The following is a 16,444-nucleotide window of genomic DNA, read 5'->3' as shown; positions in this document are numbered from 1 at the left end:
TATTTTTATATTGTAACTATCCAACTATCAGACAACAATTTCTCTTTTCTGCATAAACTTATCTATCCTACAGAGTTAAAAGGAGGGTGAGCCTTTGTCTCGCGTACTTTAGACGTGTGATAAGGAGCCCAGTCCCCAGAAGAGGACATCATGCTCGGTAAAGTAGAGGAGTTGAGAGGAAGAGGAAGCCCCTCCACAGGCTGGGTGGACACTGGCTGCCACACGGGTCTGAAGCACAAGAACAGCAGTGAGGATGACGCGGGACGAACAGACGGTGTCTCGTTCCGTTTACATGGGCTTGCTGCTATAAGTCAACCAACTCAACAACAGCAGCATACTATACAATAGACTACCTGAAGATTTAATAGCTTAAAGTGACAGCACCCAGAGTCTTGCTCCCCATTCTGCAATATGGGCAGAACTTGGTGGTCTGCTTCATGGAGTATCAACTGAGGGGACTCAACTTCAGCAGGCTTCAAGGGGCCTACCATTGGGCATCTCGTACCTCAGCTGGAGGGGCTGAGACCTCTCACTCCCTCCATAGTCTCTTAACCTCCCACTACAAGCTCCCTTGATGAGCCTTACACTTTAGCAGAACAGTCAGACTTCTTTCCGACACCAATCTACAAAGTCCTCCTCAATCTCACAAAACACATGCAATGACGCCAACTGCAGGAGTAAAACCGAATCAGTGAGCGTGTAAGCATCTCAATGCTGGCAGGGGTCTCCACATGGCTGCTCCAGCACCCAGGGCTGCATCAGGGTAGGTCCATGTGGCTTCTCCTCAGGGATGTCTTACAGGAAGTGAGCCTTGCCAGCTGAAGCAGGGAACTGGCTAAGGCAGCTGTACCCTGTTCCAACCATCAGAAAGCAAGAGACCCGAGAGCTAGAAAGGCGAGGCTCACCGATCCATTTATCTCTCCACCCTTCAATTAATCCCAAATGTGTTTATTAGCCAGCTTGGCACAATAAACCTTAAATAAAATAACTATCTCAGATGCTTTGTGACAACCCTGCTTGGAGCAAATCTAGCAGCACCATTTTCCAATATCATGTGCTCGCTTTTTGTCTCTGTCACATTTTGGTAATTCTTACATCCCAAACTTTTGTAATGCTATTTGTGCACTTAAGAGACTCCCAAGCACCCTGCCATCAAGTTGATTCTGACTCATAGCAACTCTATATAGGATTTACGAGGCTGGAAAACCTTTACAGGAATGAATAGCTTCATCATTGTCACAAGAAGCGGCTGGTAAGAGAGCCGCTGACATAGTGGTTAGCACTGGGGCACTTGCCCAACAGCGCTCTGTTCTAACCGACTATGGTGTCATGTAAACATAGCATCTGTGTGCGCTGGGAAACCAACACATTTGTCTGATTGGTTTCAATGCAATATTCCTTTTATATGGTGGTCTGGAAATGGACAAACAAGGTTCGCCCAGATTTAAAGGAGAAAAAATACATGCGACCTCTTGATGGGAAGATTGGCATGCATGTCTGAGGGGGCTTGGAAAAGTTTGTGGGAAAATAAAATTTAAAAAGAACAGACCCTTTCCACGGACTTTCGAAACCCTTCTAGAGGGCTGGAGAAATTCTTGAAGGGCCTCTATCCCAGTGATCCTAGTTGTTGCCCTAAAAAGGAGACCCTAAAATAGTCATTTTACTAGGGCTTTTCTCTTAGATCAATTCTGCCTGGAAGAAAATCCTCACTATCAGTTGGTAACTCAATTAGTAGTCAAATGGGTTTTTGTTGTTGTTTTCTTTCTTGTCCCCTAAGTGTATTTTCTATTTTGCTCCCACATTCTTTAATTTTTTCATTTGCTAACTCATCTATTTTACATGTATAACTCTATTTTAGGATGAATATATTTCCCAGAAGGGCTCATTAAAATTCAGTGAATGAAACAAAGTGACAATACATATATGAATACACACATGTGTTTGCAAGAATACATGGGGACTATGGAAGAATAAGCACATAACAAAACAGCATGGGTTATCTCAGAGCAAAAGGATGTATTTCAGAGGGAGAGGAAGTTCTCTTTTAATTCCAATTTTTTTCCTACGGTTTGAAGATTCTTTGCAATGACATTCCTTATGTTTATCAGGTTTTTTTTAAATTCCATCCAAAAGAATTTAGTCTAACTATAAACAAATGCCCATTATCAAAGACTATCAGATAAACAAGAAAGCAAGATAAACTTCAATTTCATTTTTAAAGCCATGTGCACACTACGCATTTAAACTCAAAATATCTATTTGCTATCTGACGACACCCCAGAAACAGATGGTAATGTCTGTTATAAAAGCAGCTCTGGTAACTGCTAACAGCGAGGTCCGTGGTTCACCCCCACCTTAGGAGGAAAAATGAAGCTGCAGGCTTCAGTAAAGATTTACCGACTGAGATACTCACAGGAACAGTTCTACTCACAGGGTCCCTATGAGTCAGAATTGACTCAATGGCAGTGGGTTGGGTTGGGTTGGATTTTAAGACAGTAGTTAAAAACTTGACTGCTAACAAAAATGTTGGCAGTTTGAACCCACCAGAAAGATATAGCAGTCTGTTTCCATAAAGCTAACAGCCTTAGTAATGCTATGGGACAATTCTACTCTGTCCTACAGAGTCATTGTGAGTCAAAATTACCTCTGCACAACCACCACAACAACGAATTTATCCAGCCTGCACTCACTCCCTAAATCAACCATCTCAAGTAAGCCAACGCTGTACTCTTTAGTGACTCTATGCTCAAAAAGAAAGAAAAAGAAATCTTCCTGAAACAAGCAACATAGAGATTCACAGTCAATTCCAGTCCTCCTTTCAAGGCAATGGCAGGCTATTTTGTGATCCAGGCATGTAAAAGCTGGAGGAAGCCTCTCTAAGCCCATCTGATTCACTAAACCCCTGTTACAAAAGAAGAAACTGTGGCCCAAAGCACACACTGTATAGCTACAGGCATACCTAGGAGCTATTTCAAGTTCAGATCCAGACAAAGCTAATGTTACAATGAAGCAGGTCACATGTTTATTTTGTTTTCCAGTGCATATAAATGATGTTCACAGTATACTGCAGTCTATAAAGTGTACAATAGCAATTTGATAAAAAAAAAACTTTGAGATATTGTGAGAATTACCAAAATGCTACAAAGACTTGAAATGAGCACATCATTTTAGAAAAATGGTACTGATAGACTTGTTTGAGATAAAATTGTTACCAACCTTCAATTTGTGTTTTTTTTAAGTCTTTTTAGAAGCACAGTGAAACAGCATGTCTGTACTCAATGAGAAATGCTGGACTGAAACCTGGGAAATTTCCTATTATCCAGTCAGCGAGTAAAAATTGGAAGAAAATCCTGGCTTTCGTAGACCCCTCCATGTGGGACTGGTACACTGCACGGTGTGCGGTTCAAGGTGCAGGAGAAAGATGGAGCTGTCTACTCCCCTAATTTTATGGCCCTGGAAACGTTACATTGGGTCTTGATTAGTCGTAATCTGCTCCAAGGCAGTGGGTTTGGTTTTTGGCTTTAAACAAATTCTCTAGAAAGAAATTGGGCTAGAGAGGACATTTAATGCATGTTTAAGACTTTAACGGGGCTGAATGAAGGGAACGGGGAGAAATGCAAACATAGGATATATTGGGTGTGGAATAGAGATGGGGACATATATGTGAACACTGTTCTGCTGAGGCGCTTTCCTTGCCTTTTTTTTTTTCTTTCTTTCCTTGCCTTTTACTGCCTTGAAATAATTGCCAAATGATGCAAATTTGCTTCTCTGTTCCTAAGATTGCTGGGGAGAAAACAACAATTAAAAAAACTGTCAAACAAGAACAAAAAGGAGTCCATTGTTAGATGTGGCCTGGGGAAGAGCAGAGGGGAAAGGTGGGTCTGGAAGCCTGTGGAACGTGCCGGAAACAGCAAACCACCCATCAACTGTGGGGAATACTGCCACCTGCTGAAGGACTGGAGTCAATGAAAATTGGGTCCTGCGTCCTTAACCAAGGCACACCACAACAGAGTTAACCGGGCTCAAAAGCAGGTAGTGGAAGGCTTTGAAGTTTGGGGCAGATTGCTACTGGAAGAAAGTTTATTTCTGCGTGTCAGCAGACCAGCTTGTGCTGGAGAAAAGTCAGTCTGTCTCTGGGAGGAAGGTGGCTGAGGCCCGTTTGCCTGGTTCCTTTTCTTCCATGAATAATTAGGAGTCCTGAGTTTTTCCCATAACATCAGTCTCAGAGTGACAAGATATACATGATTAGGAAGGATTAAGATGACAGTGATATTGGAGACGAAAAGGCAATAGACATAAGTGTTTTTGTTCACATAATGCATGTGCATGATTAAATGCTCCCAGAGCTTCACCACCTTCATAGATGAAGGCCTCCTTCCCACCTCACTCCCTTGAACTCTTTGCAAGAGAAGGCTGATGTAAAGTTGCTGCTCTGTATCCTCAGTCTTTGCCCTCTTACATACAACTTTTCATGCTCCTTTCTCCTTCCCTCTCTCCCTATCCTCATCTTCCTCCCCATTTATCTCTGTGTGTCAAGACTCACCTTATGAACATGCAAAAACTGATCAAGCCGAAAGACCAGGTGGGAATTTGACATTTACAAGAGCACCGAGTAACACCGTCCCAGGGTATACAGTCCATATCCGTGCAGTGCTGTTACTTTGTGCCTTTTGACTTTTCAGCCACATGAATGTATTCTCTTTCATTTAGATTTAATATTATTGAAATATGACCCAATGATAGGATACTGTCAAATTCTTTGATAACACTTAATGATAAAATAAAGCAGTTATATTAAAACAAGGACTTTTGGTGTGGTAGTTAAGGTTTGTGTCAACCAGACCGGGCTAGCATTCCCAGTGGTTTTGCAATAAACACCTAGTCATTCTCGTGAGCAGATCTCAAGGGTGTGGCCTGCTTCTGATGTAAGAACACAGTGTGAAAAGCTTGACTTGTTTTTGCTGGGTCTGGATCTCTGATGTAGCTCATCATCTAACCCCTAGTTCTTTGGATTTAATCCCGTGGCCTGCTCTATTGCCTGCTCACCCTAGGAGTGACCAGCAGCCTGCCATACTACTTGTTAACCTGAGATGCATTCACCTGTGCAGTTGGAACCCTGACATCTGATTTGCCATCTCAGGCTACCAGTTCTTGCAGCTACACGAGTCAGGAGAAGCCTCTAGCCTGGTATCGACCCATGGTCTTGGAATTTGCCCACCTCTACAACTGTGTGTGCTATTTCCTTCATATAGACCGCTCTGTGTATGTACATAGATAAGCTTCACTTGATTTGGTTCTCTAGAGAACTGTGCCTAAGACATTAAAATTAGTAGCATAAGTTCAAAATGCACCCAAATTGTGATTCAGGTTTTTTGTATCTGTAGGAGTATCAAGAAAAATGTATACACACACAACCTAATAAAAAGTATATACAAACAACCTAATGTTTGTATATACTCTTAAGATATAAATTTTGCCAATCAGGGTGCAGTATAGCACCAATGAAACACACACTTTTCCTGTAGCTCTTTGGTGGCCCCCCCTCCCCACTATCATGACCTCAATTCTACCTTACAAATCAGATTAGACCAGAGCATGCACACTGCTACAGATAAGAGCCCAAAACAGGGAATCCAGGATAGTAAAACCCCTCAGGGCCTACAAGGATGGTAAAAATACCAGGAGGATTAGGGGAAGGTGTGGGGAGAAAACGGGAATCAATCACAAGGATCAACCTAGAATCCCCTCTCAAGGTGATGAACAACGGAAAAGTGGGTGAGGAGCAACGGAGGACAATGTTAAGATATGGACAAAATAATCTATAACTTATCAAGGGTTCATGAGGGAGGGAGGGGTTAGAATGGGGAGCTGATATCAGGGGCTCAAATGGGAAGAGACTGCTTTGAAACCATGACGGCAGCTTATGTACAAATGTGCTTGAAACATTGGAGAAATATATACATTGTGATAAGAGATGTAAGAGTTCCCAATAAAAGTATGTGTGTGTGTGTGTGTGTGTGTATGTAAGAGTTCGCAATAAAAGTATGTATATATGTACATATACTTTTATTGGGAACTCTTACATATATATTTATATATTTCCCAAATACAATAGAAGATCAGTTCTATTTTGTGGATTGTATATTATTTATTTATTTGTTTTTAAGAAGTCATTTTATTGGGGGCTCTTACAGCTCTTAAAACAATCCATACCTCCAAGGGGAAAAAAAAACAAACAATCCATACCTCAATCGTATCAAGCACATTTGTACATATGTTGCCATCATCATTTCAAAAATACTTTGTTCCTACTTGAGCTCCTCTTTGTTCCCCTCCCTGCCCCCTTCCACCCTTGTGAATCCTTGATAATATATAAATTATTTTTATTTTCATATTTTATAACATCTACTATGTCCCTTCACCCATGTTTCTGTTGTTCATCCCCCTGTGGGGGTGGGTGGGTTGTACAATCGTTGCAGTCAGTTCCCCCTTTTATCTGCCTTTCTTCCCCACCTTCCCCCTACCCTCATGGTATCGCTCCTCTCATTGTTGGTCCTGAGGGGTTTATCTGTCCTGGCTTCTGTGTATTATCTGTACCAATGTACATGCTCTGGTCTAGCCAGATTTGTAGTATAGAACTGGGGTCATGATTGGGGGCATGGATGGGGAGGAAGCATTAAAGAACTAGAGGGGGGAAAAAAGAACTAGAGGAATGTTGTATGTTTAGTCTGTGCTATACTGTCCCCCTGGCTAACTCACCCCTTCCTTGTGATCCTTTTTATGAGGGGATGTCCAATAGTGTACAGATGGGCTTTGGGTTTCAATTGCAACCCCTCTCATTTGCATCGAAATGGCTGTTTGTTTTGGGTCTTCTGATACCTGATCTCATCGACACCTCATGATCACAAGGGTTGGTGTGCTTCTTCCATATGGAATTTGTTACTTCCCTGCTAGATGGCCACTTGTCTAACTTCAAGGCTTTAAGACCCCAGATGCACCATCAGCTTTCTTCACCACATTAACTTATCTACCCATTTTGTCCTCAGTGATTGTGTCAGAAAGGTGAGCATAACAGAATGCCAGGTTATTAGAACAAAATGATCTTGTATTGAGAAAACTTGAGTAGAGGCCCAATGTCTGTCTACTACCTTAATACTTAACCTATAAATATAATGTACTTATATCCCTATCATTTTATATTAATATATTTACAAGCCTATATTTAGACCTCTATAAATGCCTTTTGCTTCCTAGTTCTTTCCTCTATTTCCTTTTACTTTCCTCCTGTCCCACTGTCATGTTAGACCTTCATCCATCCAACTCTCAGTACTTCCTCTCCAGCTATATTGTACTTGATCAAACCCCACCAGGTATTCTATGCCCTCCTCGCCATCGCTTTTAGATCACTGAAAACATTGATTTTAAACCCTTGTCCCTGGATTTATTTCCCCCCCTCCCTTTTCCCCACCTCCTCCTCTCCTCTGCCCCTACCCCCGCAACCATCGGTCCAGTTGTTTTCTCCTTGGAATTGTTTATCCTGCCTATCTTATATAGACAGACATTTAAATAAAGAAAGAAAAATAGCCTATGAATAATTCCAAGTTTGTCTGCTGACCCTTATGCAGAATGCAGTGTCAAACCCTGCCCCCCAAGTCCAGTCTATTTTCAGAATTCCTCAGGGACTTTGTTGCTTTGCTCCCCTTGCTGCTCTGTTGCGCGCCCTTTGTGTTATGCCCTCGTGTGGGAGGGTCAGACCAGACACAATTCCTGCACTGTATCTCTGTTGCTGCCCCTGCCCTCCCCACCATAGTGCTGTAGGTCAGTAAAGAGACGTCATGTCTTGTGGTAAAGCCATCTTTCGTGGATTTTAGCTGCTTAATTTTACTAATGTGCAGGAATCCCAAGACAGAAAACGATGTCTGTAAGCAAAAGGTGCTGTCAAGTCAGTTTTGACTCACAGGAGCCCTTTGCACAACAGAATGAAACACTGCCTGGTCCTGCACCATCCTCACAATTGTTGTGTTTGGCCCATTATTGAGGCCTCTGTATCAATTCATCTTGTTGAAGGTTTTTCTCTCTTCCATTGACTCTCTAGTTCATCAAGTGTGGTAGTTACCTAATTTCATGTCAACTTGAAGTTATATAAAAGTGTAGGGGTGGAATTCAACCTGTCAGTCAGGTCACAGCCTGATGGTGCCTCCTTGTGGGTGTGACCTTCTCACAGGGAGTGCCCTGGGAACCTCCCCTTCTCTCTGCATTCCCCTTCCTGCTGATGGACCCTGATTGCTGCCATAGCCCTGGAGATGTGTCCACCACCATTGGATCCACTGACATTGCACCTACCAACCTGTGATATTCCTGCATTCTGCATCTTTGCAAGTGCCTGTGTGAGTCTGACGAGTGACTTATAAATTGAACTTATGGGCTTGAGTTGGACTGGGCTGGGTGTTTTCTCGATATATAATTATTTCTGGATATATGAGTGCCACTGGATTTGTTTCCCTAGTCAACTGGGCCTAACAGACCTAGCATGATACTCTTTTCTAGTTACTAGTCTCTCCTGATAACATGTCCAAATTATGCAAAGACCATTAGAAACAAACACACTCACTGCCATTGTGTTGATGTCAACTCATAGTGACCCTATAGGACAGGGCAGAACTGCCCTGGTGAGTTTTCAAGACTGTAATTCTATAGGAATAGAAAGGCCAGTCTTTTTCCAGCAGAGCAGCTGGTGGTTTCAAAGTACTGACCTTGGAGATTGCAGCCTAATGTATAACCACTAGGGCACCAGTGCTCCTACTACGCCACCAAAGACCATAGTACTTAAAAAATCAGGTCTGAATATCTTACATCGTTAATATTAGTTTAATGGAGCTGGAGGACTGGTAGAAAGCTAGAGGATAGAAACAATTCATGTTCTACTTTTGGAAGAACACAAAAGCAAATAAACACACCCCACCTCACTGACCTTTGAGCCAGAATTCTGAAAGACTTGCCTCTGAGTTTCTTAGAGAACAGCCCTAGGCCATTGATTGCTAAAGCTTGGAACAAACCTCTATCAATTATCACCCATCGAAAGGAGGGAGGACTTAATTAGATAATCTGGTCCTATGATTGATGCATTTTTGTGGATTTGCTAACGACAAAATAGGAGTGCGTGCTTTTAATATCCTATTTCTTTTAAAGCATTGAGGAACTTGTCCCATTAAGCGGTCAACTTTTCCTCATGATACAGATTTTGTATATTCAGGTTTCTTAGTCATTAAAATACAATTAAATTTAGTCCTGAGAATAACCATTACTATATTATAATACACTGTCCTTTTTCAACTACATTTTGAAATTTGCCATCTAGAAAAAATTTGCCCTATGCATAAGCGACCTCAGTAGTTTATTTGGCATGGGTTTGTTATCAAATGCTAGGTCAAGCTAGCCTGACCCCTAGTTCTCACAAACTACACAAAATATTTCTAATAACATTCTCCAGTAGACATCTGTTTATTTTACAATTAACAGAGGGTGAAGGGGGCCTTAAAGGCATTTCTGCTTCGGGCCACAGAATTTAAACTAAGCACAGTACTGTCTTTGTGCCATCTTGGTTGATGTAGAGCAAGGATACCCATTATGGAAAGTGAGTAAGTTGTAAATAAAGATACATCCAAAGGTCACCACAAGTCAAGTTATAGAAAAAAGTATGTGTCTCATAGAACTCTGGAGGATTATCATGATTGGCCAACAGCTATTTAAATAAAATGACCACGTGTCCCCAACTTAGAAGAATCCCATGGCACCCATATGCGGAGCTTCAGAAACTACTCCGAGGTCCTTGAGGGGCAAGGCAGCATCCTCAGTTAAGGGTCTTCAGTGCAACACTCACAGGGCTACATACCTAACACTAGCAATCCCACTTCTCAGACTGAACCTCGGAGCCTTGGTCCTCCAATGGGAACGAGATAGCTTACGTCAAGCACTTATAGACCTTTGTCATATGAGCATGTACTCCCCCTAAAAAAACAGATTTTTCCCCCAAAGCTTTGTATTTAAATATTTTTACAAAACAACTTTATCACCTTCAAAGTACTTTCCATTACATTTAATACATTTGTCAAATCTGTGATTCCGTTCTTGCAACCATTTTGTAAACTCATCTGTTTGGATGGCTGACAGTTCCTCCCTCTTTTTTCTTCTCTTTCACCTCTTCTAAGTTGTCAAATCGCTGTCCTTTCATGTCCCTCTTCATTCCTGGGAACAAAAAGAAGTCGCATGGAGTGAGGTCAGGTGAGTAAGGTATGTGGGGCAAGAGAGGCATGCATCCCCCCCCCACCAAAAACTGGTGCACCGAGATGGCTGTGTGAGCTGGTGCATGGTCATGGTGGCAAAACCAGTCCATCTGCTAAAAATCAGGCCTTTTTTGTCACACGCTGTTATACAATCTTTTCAGAAACTCTAAATAGAAAGCTTGATTAACAGTCTGACCTGGTGGAGTAAACTCCAAATGCACTATGAGTCGACATTTTCCTCCATAGGGGAAGTTGATGGACTTCAACTGGTGCATGAGGTTTATTATCAATCAACAGTTCACCTTTTTTGAAATTAGGAAACCACTCATACACTTGAGTTTTTCCTATAGCGCTATCCTTGTAAGCTGTTTTCAACATCAAAACAGTTTCTGTAGCATTTTCCAGAGCAGTAAACAAAATTTCACAGCCACACGCTGTTGTCTTAAATCAGCTATCACACAAAACAAGGACCATCGCAGTCGGCTCATCTGCGCTTCACGGTAACCATGTGCAACCGAAAGGCCGTGATCAAAAATGCCGACATGTCGGAGGAGATGCAACAGGACTCGGTGGGGTGTGCTACTCAGGCGCTGGAGAAATACAACCTAGAGAAGGACATTGCGGCCCACATCAAGAAGGAGTTTGACAAGAAGTACAGTCCCACTTGGCACTGCATTGTGGGCAGAAACTTTGGTAATTATGTGACACATGAAACTAAGCATTTCCTCTACTTCTACCTGGGCCAAGTGGCCATCCTTCTGCTCAAATCTGGTTAAAGCATGGATTGTGCCCACACACCCGGGGATCCATCCAAAACCAAGGTCTTCCGCCTCAATTCCAAATACCAGCGACCGGACTCTTCAGCCTTGCTAAGGGAACACCTCCATCTTTGAACCTTTCTTGTGCTGTTTGGTACAGGATCTCCTCTGTACTCACTTGTGGTTATAAAGCAATTAGAAAAATGGGGGGGGGGGAATAATAAGAATAAACTGCTTTTACACAAAACTCACTGTGACCAGAGAGAATCTTCCCAGGCGACATCACCAAGTACACTAACTCAGCAATTTGCTCTATGCTTGTGTAGTGGGGGGGAAATGGGTACTAAGAAAGCTCCACTCAGCGGAGTCTTCCAGTTTGGGGGAGGGTACCTCCTCATATAGCTTTAAGCGAATAAATTCTTGATCTTTGCCATATGTATAGGAATTTATATGAGTTTAAGTTGGGAGTTGTTTAGAGTACAGAATACACAAATCATAAAACAATATCATTGGTATCACATGCAAGTAAAATTTTTCTGAAGATCATTCAACAATTGTTGCAGTAGTAAGTTGACAGGGAATTGCCAGAGGTTCAGGCCGGATTCAGAAAAGGATATGGAACAAGGGAAATCATTGTTGGTGCCATATGGATCTTGGCTGAAAGCAAAGAATACCAGAGAGCTGTTTACTGGTGTTTTATTGACTATGCAAAGGTATTAGACTGTGTGGATCAAAACGAACTCTGGATAACTTTGAGAAGAATGGGAATTCCGGAGCACTTCATTGTGCTTGTGGGGAACCTGTGTGTGGATCAAGAGGCAGTTGTGCAAACCGAAGAAGGGGATACTACATGGTTTTAAAATTTAAAAAAGGTGTGCATCAGGGTTGTATCATCTCACCGTACTTTTTCAATCTGTATGCTGAGCAATAATTCAGAGAAGCTCCGTTATATGAAGAAGGATGTACCATCAGGATTAGCAATCCTTGATATGCAAATGGGACAATGTTGATTGCTGAAAATGAGGACTTGAAACACTTTATGATTAAGATCTAGGATGACAGACTTCAGTATGGATTATAACTCTGTAAAGGAAACCAAATCCACACATCTGGTCCCATAGGTAACATCATGATAACTAGAGAAAAAATGGAAGCTGTTAAAGATTTCATCTTGCTTGAATTCCACAATCAATGTTCATGGAAGCAGCAGTCAAAGATCAAATGACAAATTGCATTGGGTAAATCTGCTGCACAAGACCTCTTAAAAATTTTGAAAAGCAAGTATATTACTTTGAAGACTATGAACCAGATGCTAGGCGTGGTATTTTCCATGGCCACATTTTAATTTTTTCCCCCTTTCCTTATATGCGTGTGAAAGTTGCACATTGAATAAGGAAGATGGAAGGAAATTGCTGCATTTGAACTATTGTGCTGATGAATAATATTTAAAATACTATGGACTGCCAAAAGAACAAACATCTGTCTTGGGAGAAGGACAGTCAGATGGTCCTCAGAAACAAGGACAGAAAGACTTCATCTCACATAACTTGGACATGTTATCAGGAGAGATCCGTCCCTGTAGGATGTCATGCTTGGTACCATAGAGGGCAGCAAAAAGAGGGAGGCCCTTGATGAGATGCATGGACACAGTGGCTGCAACAATGGGCTCAAACATAAGAACAATTGTGGAAAAGGTGCAGGAGTGGGCAGTGTTTTGCTCTGCTGTAAATAGGATGGCAATGAGTTGGAACCATCTTGTTGGCACCCTAACAATAACAAGGCAGAGATAAGAACTTAATGGAGCAGAGAGTCTAAATTCATGGTGATGCAACAATAGGGGTAAAAGTAGAGAGATGATGAGTCAATGTAACAAATGTCATTGAATTGTACATGTAGAACTTGTGCATTGATGTATGCCTGGCTGTACAAATTACCACCAAAATGAAATACAATAAAAGTAATAAGAAAAGCAACAGTACATTACAAGAAGGAAGAAAATGTTCTAAAGCTGATTATGATTGAATGATTTAATTGTATTATATGTAAATTAAACTTCAATAAAACTTAAAATAAGAGTACAAGAAAGAAGAAAATATTCTAAAGTTGATTATGGTTATGATTGTACAACTCTTCTTAAAATGATTGAACCATTTAATTGTATGATATGTAAGTTATATCTCAATAAAACTTAAAATATGACTAAGTGAAAATCTCATATAATTTAGAAAGCTTTCAAATAAATGAGTACCATAACAAAAAAGTTCCTTCCAATCTCATTTATATCAACAGTATTACTCAGTAAAATTCACTTATGATCTATGACCCACATTTCAAAGTTCCATTGATTTCTCTTTTTATATTTCATACTTATCAACATTTAAAAACATGATTTAACTGTGTGATGTGAATTATATGCAATAAAACTGAAAAATATAAAAGCATGTAATATATCCATTTTGAACTAAAAATAATTGATAGTAATTTGATTCAGAAAAAAGTTAAATTTAAGAGCATTACAGGTAAAATCATTTAATGTACTTTAATTGATCAATAAAAACAGTCATACAATATATATTACATTCAGATAAAAATATGCAGCAGAAGTAGAAAGAAAATTCAACTTCAAAGAGAAAAAGGATGGAAGTAAAAAATTTTAATGTAAGAAAAGATGATCAAAATCACTGTGGTACTTATATTCCATTTAGGAATTCTGTTTCTAAATGCCAATGTTTATCTTACAAGGAGACTCTTTCCTTGCAACTAAAGATGAAACAATTTGATCCAACTCCAAAGGTTTTTTCATTGTTTGTAGGGTAAGCTAGAAAAAAGTTGAAAGACCTCTACTCCAGAGAAACTTACATGTATGTGTACAAGAATAGAGTTAAAAGAATCTTGATGGCAGTGTTATTTGAAATAGCAAAAAAAAAAAATTAAATATCTATCCATATGGATAAATAACGTGATGTAGTCATGTGTAGAATATAATACAGTGGGTTAAAAGGCATGAGTTAGATCAACGTATCAACATGAAAATACCTCTCAAGACACTAGTTTAATCTGATCCTCAAAATTACAGTGAGCTTGTCCAGGAAGCAGGAAGTCTACTGGTTGTGTGATATCATCCAGACCTTGGCTCTGAAACCGAGAACTTTAAGTGGGAGTGTAATGTGATCATATCACAGTAGAATCTTAGTCCTCTGAAGCATTTTAATGACTAGCCCCTGCTGCAACTGATGGGGGTTATTAAAGGGGAAAGGAATTAAAAAGGAAAAGTATTTCTTCCTCCTCTCTTTAGAATCATCCCAAAGAGGAAGTAAGGTAATTATTTACCTATCTAGAAAGAATGGAAAGGGGAAATATCTGTGATCTGGCAACCGTCCAATAGTGAGATAAGCGAGAAGTGAAGCTGAACAGTTCACTTCTCTAGGAAAGAAAAATCCATAAAGTCTAGTTAATGACCATTAAGTTCCTTGCATATGCATTTTATTCCTCCTTATATTTAAAGAAATCTACCCTAAAATTTGTATATATTAAAAACGAAATTGCATTTTCACACTGACCTTCATTCTAAACTTAATGACAACTAAAAAATGAGGTCATAATAATGAGATAATAGTCTCTCAACATAACAATAATAGTTTCTTAACATTTATTATTACTTTGATTTATAAAGTTCAGAACTACATGGAGTCATTAAAGGTAATATGTAACGACATAGGAAGTTTCTGTGCATTTTCACATTTTCTCTTCTAGGCCTATGAAAGCATGATTCTATTAAGGACAGCCTGAGGTGAGCATTATGATTCAAATAATAGCAGATATTTATTGATTGTATACTGTTGCTAAATGAGTTACCGGCATATTCTTATGTATTTCTTCCAAATTAACCTTATACTCTCTACTACAACACTGGGATCATTTCAATTTTATAATAGCTGGTTTTTTTAAATGATAATATTTGCAATTTTCTACCCTCTGGAATGTTCTCCCTAAGATTTCAGGAATCGCACAAATAGTATCCCCACAGATTCATCCAACAGTTCACCAAACAGGCCTACCAGGCCCAAACTTCAGTAATGAATGAAGTCCTCGTACAAGTTCATTTGGAATAGAAAGGAAGAAAGAAATATTATCAGAGAGATCATACTCATTATTCATTTATTCTAACAATAATATTATGCCAAGGAGGCAAAAAAGTATTGCTACTGTGGGTTTCAAGTCAGACCTGTATGGGTTTATTTCAAACAAAACATGTTTAACTATGCCTCCGACATTGGTTTGTGGCTGCAGACAATTTCTGAAAACTTGTTTTAGGCTCTTAGGGTGCTTTCAAAACAGAGATCCAGGAATAACAGTGACTTCCGAGGGGATCTATTGGGCTAGTTAAAATCAAGGCAGAAAGGTCAGTTCAGGTTATAATGGCTGCTTTGGATAATACCAAAGGATAACCTTGTTAGAGTTTCTCAAAAGACTGAAGATCATTGATCACAAGAGCTTACTAAGAAGAAGTTATGAGAAAATCGAAAACTGTCTTGGTAAGAAAAAGACCAGGAAAGTTGCACAAAGGACTTTTAAAAAAAAATCGTTTTATTGGGGGCTCATACAACTCTTATCACAATCCATACATACATCAGTTGTGTCAAGCACATTTGTTGCCATCATCATTCTCAAAACATTTGCTTTCTACTTGAGCCCTTGGTATCAGCTCCTCGTTTTTTGCCCTCCCTCATGAACCCTTGATTAGTTATAAAGTATTATTGTTTTGTCATGTTTTACACTGGCCAACGTCCCGACATCTCCCTTCACCCACTTTTCTGTTGTCCGTCCACCAGGGAGGGGCTTATATGTAGAACCTTGCAATCGGTTCCCCCTTTCTACCCCACCTACCCTCTACCCTGCCTGTATCACTACTCTCACCACTGGTCCTGAAGGGTTCATCTGTCCTGGATTCCCTGTGTTTCTAGTTCCTATCTGTGCCAGTGTACATCCTCTGGTCTAGCCAGATTTGAAGGGTAGAATTGGCATCATGATAGTGGGGGGAGGAAGCATTTAAGAACTAGAGAAACGTTGTATGTTTCATCATTGCTACAATGCACCCGACTGGCTCGTCTCCTCCCCGCGACCCTTCTGTAAGGGGATGTCCAGTAGCCTACAGATGGGCTTTGGATCCCCACTCCGCACTTCCCCTCATTCTCAATGATACAATTTTTTTTCCCTTTGATGCCTGATACCTGATACCTTCGACACCTCGTGATCACACAGGCTGGTGTGCTTCTTCCATGTGGACTTTGTTGCTTCTGAACTAGATGGCCACTTGTTTACCTTCAAGCCTTTAAGACCCCAGATGCTATATTTTTTGATAGCTAGACAACATCAGTTTTCTTCGCCACATTTGCGTATGTA

General features: G+C 40.3%; 1 pseudogene; it reads left to right on the top strand.

Moving 5' to 3' along the window:
* Window positions 1–10,789: 10,789 nt before the first annotated feature.
* On the top strand, window positions 10,790–11,059 carry LOC142429903 (dynein light chain 1, cytoplasmic pseudogene; annotated as a pseudogene).
* Window positions 11,060–16,444: the final 5,385 nt, after the last annotated feature.

This window comes from Tenrec ecaudatus, chromosome 16, assembly GCF_050624435.1.
Source record: "Tenrec ecaudatus isolate mTenEca1 chromosome 16, mTenEca1.hap1, whole genome shotgun sequence".
Lineage (NCBI taxonomy): Eukaryota > Metazoa > Chordata > Mammalia > Afrosoricida > Tenrecidae > Tenrec > Tenrec ecaudatus.
This window is presented reverse-complemented; position numbering and strand designations above follow the sequence as displayed.